This window comes from Vidua chalybeata, chromosome 1 (assembly GCF_026979565.1).
Source record: "Vidua chalybeata isolate OUT-0048 chromosome 1, bVidCha1 merged haplotype, whole genome shotgun sequence".
NCBI classification, from domain to species: Eukaryota; Metazoa; Chordata; class Aves; order Passeriformes; family Viduidae; genus Vidua; species Vidua chalybeata.
In genome coordinates, this window is record NC_071530.1 from 8,011,897 (window position 1) to 8,020,061 (window position 8,165).

At 51.0% G+C, this 8,165-nt stretch overlaps 1 long non-coding RNA gene across 1 annotated transcript; it reads left to right on the forward strand.

Moving 5' to 3' along the window:
- Nucleotides 1-5,407: 5,407 nt before the first annotated feature.
- Nucleotides 5,408-7,752, forward strand: LOC128797802 (uncharacterized). Its single transcript, XR_008434240.1, has 2 exons — nucleotides 5,408-5,539; nucleotides 7,477-7,752. It is a non-coding gene; the product is annotated as an uncharacterized LOC128797802 (long non-coding RNA).
- Nucleotides 7,753-8,165: the final 413 nt, after the last annotated feature.

Genomic DNA, 8,165 nt, shown 5'->3' on the forward strand with positions numbered 1-8,165 from the left:
CCCTGGCTCTACTTGAGGCTGTTTCTTCTCATCCCAAACCAAAACAGCAGGTGGCTCAAGATTTGAACCCCACCTTCAATCTCCACTAATATGGGAACCAAAGACATCCATCAGTGCTTATGATGAGAATAACTAGGGTTTGGGGGTTTTTCCCAACAATCAAACATTGGAAGTAGACCATGAAGCCAGCAATGCCCAGTTACCTCAGCATCATCACACCCACAACTCATTGTCATGGGAAGGATCGCTCTCCTGGAAGGTGCAGCCAGGTGATGGAAGTCTGAATGCAAAGTTCTGAGGTCAATAGAACAAGTAGCCTCACACAGGAGCTGGTAAGTCCCATCAGAACTGCAGTGGGATTTGGGGAAAGAGCAGCTGCATTTGTCTGCCTGCTCCCTGGGTATGTTCCACCTGCTTAATTGAAGGCAGGTCCAAGTGAGCCATCTGTTGACCTGGTTGAGGAATCAGAGCTTCCCACTAATTTAAAGATATTCTTACAGGTTATTAAAGGCCTAGAAGGAAAGGAGAGATGGATAAAAAACCACAGTAAGAAGCTTTGCCTTAGAGGCACAGGTAATATCTGTAACAGCTGCTCCACCCTATGCCTAAGCTAATTGTTAAATGAATCACCCTGGCAAAAGAAGCATTAATAAAGGGAAGCGAAGACTGAACATCTGGAAAATAATATGAAAGGGAAGAATTTTCATATTTTGGAACTCCTTGCTGGGTGGGAACTGCTTGGGGAGACAGCTCTAATTGCTTGTCTGAGAGAATGAAAAGCGAATCTATTCCCAGTCTGAAATCAGCACAGTCATTGTGTATTCCTCTCTGCTCTCCTGTCCCAGTGCCACAACTGTTACAGGGGGTCCTGACCTGCAAAAATCAAGACAAGCTCTTCATCTTGTGCTCCTTGGCCAGACAGCAATGTGCATCCACAAAGGCAGTGGTGTGCAGCTCCAGCTCCTCAGGAGCTAGGTCCAAGCTCAGAAGCTGTTTTCAGCAGCCAAGTGCAAGATGCACTGTCAAAATAAGGCTATTGTGGTGGCACCAGGCTTGGTGCTGCTGGGTGGTTATCCTTTGATAAACCAGCTTTCTGCCTGAGGCTGTCAGGCTTTCCTGGCAATGGCTGTGGGGCAGGAGGGGAGAACACCAGGCCTACTGCTGCTTGCTCCTGCTGTGCTTTGCAACTCTTTGCTGGATATGGGGAGCTAAAGACACAGCCAGTTTCTCTCTCTACTGAAAAAGGACATGGCCAACACACAGCAGAGTCCTCTGTGCAAGCCCCTGGGGATATCTTGTCCAGCACAGCAAGGAGCTCTGCAAAATGAGCCCACACCACAGTCTGAGTCAGACCCTTCATGATTTGACACTGGAAACTGGGCTGGATGAAACTCTGGAACGTCCTTGGGTCTCAGTCAGCTTTGGTAAGGAGAACCAAACCAGGATACCATGGATCTCTCTGACAGTAGGATGCTGGAAAACAGATTGTGCTGCAATACCTGTGTGCTAACGGAGTCTGACTGGGTTTGGCTTTTCTGCTCACCATTTCCTCACAGAAGCAGCTCATAGTGGTCATGATTCTTGCACATTCCCTCCATTTGGTCTTCTTGATCTTCTGCCATTTTGCAAGTTCTCAGTCTCTTGTCTCGGAGAAGAATCTCTTTCACTTAACACCTCAAAGAGCCCTGTGCAGCCAGATCTCCATCCAGCAGAGGCAGAGCTGGTTTCTGCACAAACCAGTCCTGGGCAGCCACTTCCCAGGGCACGTGAGCCGCAGGACACAGTGGGTCTGCAACAGGGGCATGGTGAGGGGAGGGGAGAGAAGCAGCACTGAGCCAGGGCTCTGCAGCAGGACAGGTTCACAGCTCTCCCATTTCGGCAGGAGTGTAAAAGTCTGAGCCACTTTTCTAAATAGAGCCTAGAAGTAACTCAACTACATTCCAAAGGTAATGCTGCTCCCAGGCCAAGTTTGCACAGTGTTGCACAGTGTTGGTGTGTCAAGCCCTTCCAAGCTTTTCATTTCCACCTGCAAAAGGAATGGGGAAGGTTTTCAGTATTACATTTTCATTGGTGTAGGTGAAATGCCAACCTGAGCACAGGCAGAGCTTTTATGTGGCACCCCACTCCTAAGGTCCCCCAGCACCACCTGGCTTGCCCCAAATCTCACCCCTCTGGTGCCACTGAAGGGAGGACCTTGGGCACCTGTTTCTTCATTAGCTGAACACAAAACTTTCTGTAACTGGTTACTCCGATCTACTCCTCCCTGCTGCTCTTCTGGACTACCTGTGCATGGGAATCAATCTTGCAGGCAGGAGACCTGACACAGGGATGTGTCACCAGCTCCCTGACACCATGTGGCACTCAGGGGGGCTGTCTGGTGACACGGAGCAGAGGAGGGCTCCGTGGGTGCCAGCTCAGGGATGGAGAGGGACAGCACCATGGGTGCAGGGAGAGAGGAATGCCACTGAAGCACAGACAGTGCTGAAGCAAAGGGAGGGGTGTGGGGGGGCTGGGGCTGGGCAGGCGCATTCCCAAACATCCACGCAAAGGATCCTAAAGCATAATTATGAAATTTTAAAAAACAACTTGACGTTATAATTATAACGGTTCCTGGAGGAGCCGCGTAATTGAATTCTAGGGTGTCTCGCTCTCATTGCAGGCACTAACAAGAGAATGGCTCAGCTTCCCTCGCAGCCTTCCCGGAGCCCTGCAAAGCTCGGGAGACACCCAACAATTCAATTATTGTTTCCCTCTGGAAAGCAGATCATTTTAGACACGCGGCCAGCTCTAATTACAAAGGAGAGGGGGGAAAATTTCTTGTGTCCAAAATTATTTGACTCATTAAAAGGATTTACTTTCCGCCAGGCCTAAGGAGTTGAAGCTCTGGTGGAAGGATGGAAAGCAGAGAGGAGCAGCGGCTCTGGCAGGAAGGAGAGGGACCCCTGCCTTGCAATGGTGCCCCCAGGAGCCTGTGCCCGGGGTGAGCCCCTCCAGGTGCCCCTTGCCCAGGGAAAGCTGTTTTCCATGCGGAAGGAAGCCGGGGCTCCAGCCAGGGCTGGCCGGGCAGGCAGAGTTCACGGCAGACCACGAGCAGCTCCCTCGCAGGGGTTTGGCAGGAGCGAGACCAGGGCTGGGGCTGGGGGGATTTCCCTCCTCCCTGCTCTCCTCGGCGATGGAAGCATGAGGTCTTTTACTCAAAAACTTCACTATGGTGTTGTGGTTTTTCGGTTTTCTTCCCCTCAGATTATTTTTAAATGCTCTTTTGTGGCAAAAGACGATTTTATGTAGGGGAGGTCCCTTTTCCAATTACCATTAATTAACTCATCTGTAATGGGTTTTTTAATAGCCCTCCATTTCCAGTGGCAGGAGAAGGCAACGGGCAGGAGGCTGAGCTGCTGCTCTGCCCCAGGATGGATCAGGGCACTCCAATCTTCCCAAGACAACACTTTAGAAGGGATTTTTTTCCATTTGGGCTTTTTTTATAATTTTTATAATTAAAAGAATGCCTTCATAGGCTTTACAGGGGCAATGTTGTTGCAGTGTGGACAGCTTGGGCAAGAAAAAGCGATTCTGGGCAAAAGGCTCCCGGAACCACTCCATGCCCTCATCCCCAAATCCACATCTTCCCTCCTCTCCAGTGCAATGAAATGAATTCCAGCGTAATGTTTATGGTTAATTTGAAATCTAGCACTTGTTAGCTAATCCTGTTAGTAGCTTGCAAAAAACAAGGGATCCCTTGTATAATCAGTAATTATAACAGGCGTTTTATGTTAAATTATATCTAATAAGCAAGACAAAGAGAGAGATGTGTTCTCAGATGGAGCTTTCCTCATTAAAAAAAAAAATAAATAAAAAGAGGTAAAAAGTCTTCTCCATGATGAAATTATACACCTAGAGGGGAAATTACAAAAAGAAAAAAAAAAAAATTAACTGGTGGATGTCACAGCAGTGTCGCATCAATAAGTTTGGGATGTCACAGCAGTGTCAGGGGGTGGGAATTCAGAGTGGTTTCTGTGCCCCTGGCAGGACCTGACCCAGCCGGCCGCCGCCGAGGGCTCAGGAGCTGCGGATCCCGAGGGCAGGAGGAAGAGGAGGAGGAGGAAGAGCGTGTGTAGCCCAGGGCAGAGTGGTGCCGCCACCGGGGCCCGGTGCCCGGCTCCGCATGGACGGGACGGGCGGTGTGAGCCCCGGTCCCTGCGCACCGCGCTGCCCCGCACCGCCCCGCACCTTTCCGGGGCAGGAGTGGGAGAATCATAGTGAGAAGTGGTGCCCAAAAAAAAAAAAAATTATAAAGAAAGGAAAATTTTTGACATTAAAAGAAATTAAAGCCCCTCCTGCTCCGCAGAAAAGGGGTTTGTGCCCTGAGGAGCAGCACCCCCAGCCCGGGGGGCTCCCCCCGGCTCTCCCGCGCAAGCAGCCGCGCTGTGGCCGCGGGTGCGCACCTTCAGCTCCGCGCTGGAGCTCCGCGGGGCCTGGGGACTCCTGTCCGCGGGGATCCCTTTACAAAGACCCTTTCGGCTGTAGGGCCACCGGCCCTGGGTTCCGTGGTTTATTGGTTGTAATGACTGATGGAAATAAAAGAAGGTAAAAGAAGACAGGAAAAAAAAAAAGTAAAATAAAAATTTAAAATAAAATAAAATAAAATAAAATAAAATAAAATAAAATAAAATAAAATAAAATAAAATAAAATAAAATAAAATAATAAAATCCAAGCCCCGGGGCAGGCTGGAGCGCGCCATTCTCTGCAACTTTTTCCCGTCTGAAAATCACACTTCCATTAAACCGTCCCCTAAAATGTGACAATGTTTAACTACCGGAGTTATTGTAAATACGTTTAATCAAATAGACTTTTGAGGAAATCTCCCTCCATAAACACGCAATCTTGTCCTTTAAACATGTGTATAATCAGGAAATCTAATTAAAAGCTAATCGGAGGGCCGTGGTGGGTTAATTCTGCGCGGGCGCGGGCGGGCTGCGCGGCGGCCCCGGCCGCGGTGACTCCGCTCGGCTTTTCCATCCGAGATGGCAAATCCTGCCCGCATTCCAAACACCGTGTGTCAGGGCGAGAAGCAAATGTTGTTTTAGCAGGAAAGTAGTAATAACAAAGCCATTTATGCAAGCACATTAGAGCGGCCGGAATCCTGCCTCTTAGTTAAAATTTTTGAGCCAGAAAATTAAAAACAAATATTTAACTTCGCAATTTGCACCCCCCGGCTGCTGCCGCCGCGAAACTTTCCGCATGCATATGGATGAACCCGGCCCCGCGCTCGGCCGGCCGCGGGAGATGGTTTAATGCGCTTTTAAATAAATTAATAGAGGTTTTGGGGCGATCCCGGGGCGAGGCGCGGAGGGGCCGCGTGTGCGCAGCCCGACGCGGGGAGGAGGCTGTGCCGGGGGGTGGCGAGTGCCGGCACCGCCGCGGCCACCGGCGCGGAGAGCGGCGGAAACTGCGCGGTTCCCACGGGCCGGGAGGAGCCCCCGCGCTGCTTCCGCAGCCGCGCAGAGAGCCAGGAGAGAGATTCCTGCGGGAATGAGCGCGGTGAGCACGGAGCGGGGACACCGCGCAGAATGAGCGGGGGTGGCGCTGAATTCCAGAGGGGATGGGGGAATGAGGGAAGGGAAGGGAAGGGAAGGGAAGGGAAGGGAAGGGAAGGGAAGGGAAGGGAAGGGAAGGGAAGGGAAGGGAAGGGAAGGGAAGGGAAGGGAAGGGAAGGGAAGGGAAGGGAAGGGAAGGGAAGGGAAGGGAAGGGAAGGGAAGGGAAGGGAAGGGAAGGGAAGGGAAGGAAGGGAAGGGAAGGGAAGGGAAGGGAAGGGAAGGGAAGGGAAGGGAAGGGAAGGGAAGGGAAGGGAAGGGAAGGGAAGGGAAGGGAAGGGTAAAAATCAAAAAGAAAAAGCAAGAAAGTCAAAAGAGAGACGGGAAGACAAACATCAGGCAAGTTGGCTGACTGGGTTTGGTCCCACCTCGGCAGAGCACGGCGGGTTTGGGTGAGAGGGGCAGGGATTGGCACCCGGGACCGGCTGGGCACCCCCAGCTGAGGGCCCTCCCGAGCGTCCCATTGCAGTGCCCGCATCTCCCTGTCACCACAGTTCTCCTGCCCTGACGCCTCTCCCCCCGCAGACGAAAACTCTCGCATTTATACTTCTCTTTTCCCCTCTTTTATTTCCCTACCGTCAGTTTGCCAACCGAGCATCATTTCTCGGTAAAATTCAATGTAACGAGTGCAGGCTGCATTGAGCGCGCCGGGTCCTGCCGCAGCGGGACGGGGCTTTTGCCGGGGCCACTGGTAATTGCAGGTTTTTGGGGGATTTGGGAGCTCCTCAGCATCGACAGCCACTAAGTGTCATTTCCTTGGCTCGCTGGGGAAGTATGTGGAAGTTATTTTTATTGATGTGCTCCTGGTAGATTGTTTTGGCAGTTGCAATTTCCGTGTGACTTATCCAGACTCTCCTCCGAAAATCGCGAGAAAAAAAAAAAAAAAGAAAGAAAAGAAAAAGAAAAAAAGAAGCGCCTTGACATTTATCCCCAGCTACTGCCGCTGCTCAGTAACGTTTAATTACAAAACTCGGCTGCGATGCCAACCTGTATCGGTCATTAGGAACCTTTCTTAAAATCTTGTCAGCCTGCAATGAGAAATAGATTTAATGGAGGCAACCATATAGATCCTAGTCTGCCAGCTGAAACTGAGACTAAGCAAAAGAGGATAGAAATGCCAAAAAAGCCACCACATTCCCTTCCTAGCAACCAACTCTTTCAATTTTTTACACTTCCCCCCCCCCCCCCCCCCGCCCCTTCCTGCTCTTCAAACTGCCTTTGAGGAACCGGGCAGGATCTTTATTTTTAGGAGGTGTTTTGGGGAGGGCGAAACAAGTTTTGCCCGGGGGTGTCGCCTGCGTCGGTTTGGCTGGATTTGTTGGTTGAGGTTTTGAGGAAAGAGGCGATAAGAGATAGAGACGGCCCGTGGCGACCTCCCCCGTGTCCCCGGCCCCCTCCCCGGTGTCGCCGGTCCCCTCCCCAGGATCCCTGGCCCCGGCTGTCCTTGCAGAGAGGGGACGCCAGGGGGCAAGAGGCGTTCACAAAGGCTGCATCCCTCCATCCCTCCATCCTTCCATCCCTCCTTCTCCCCATCCCTCCATCCTTCCATGTCTCCGTCCTTTCAACCCTTCACCCTTCCGTCCTTCTCTCCCCTCTCTCCCACGAGGAGTTTTAATCGTCTCACAACAGCAAAAGTCGTGTTTCTTATCAAAAACAAAAGGAAAAAAATATCCCGCGAAGTGGTCTAAATTCCCAATCCCCCCCAGCCTTATCTCCACGTGCACCTCGTGGGCACAGCAGCGCTGCCTGGCACGCAGCACAGCCAGGCGGAAACAATATCCAGCAGCCTTGTCAGGAACGGCAGAGTTTATTTAAGCCAGCTATTAATCCTACTTACCTTGCTGCTATTTGGACCTAATCCTATTTCCTCTGTGCATTATAAGGACAGTGAAACGACACATTTTTGTTCTCCTGGTGGATGGAGGCTGGCTGGGAGGAGCACGCCGCCGGTGCCTGGGCTGCCGCCGGAGCCGGAGGAGCGGGATGCGCTCCGCGGGCAGCAGCAGCCTCCAAAGGAAATCACTCAAGGGAAACTTCGCCAGAGACAAAAAAACCACATTCAATTTCCTGACTACTGCTTTCCTGTTCGAGTTATTTATTTTGGCAACCGCACGTTCAATAAATGAAATATTCAATCAACTGGCCTCCGTGCCAGCTCATATGATACTTTCAGGAGTCCACTTTTTTTTTTTTTTTTTAATTTTATTTTATTTCAGTCCTTAGATAAACTGCAGGGAGGGTTCCCATATCCCAGCTTTGCTTGGCAACTGATGCATTACGTGGCTTATGAATTTTGCAGACAATGAACCCCAGTGTGGCTGAAGCGGACCGTACACACATCTACGTGCCATTTCCCAGGCACCATAGACATTAGGGCATCATCTTTTTTCACACCTTTTCCTTTCCCAGACTTTGCCCTAAACGCTGAGTTGGGATGTGAAGCTAATGCCAGAGATTTTGCTGCAGAGACGGATACCACTTAAAATAATCAGATGGCAAAATACCAGGCTCACCCCCGAGAGCAGCATTTGTAATGCTCCTGCCTGGCATTTTATTCCTAGCTTTATCTCCC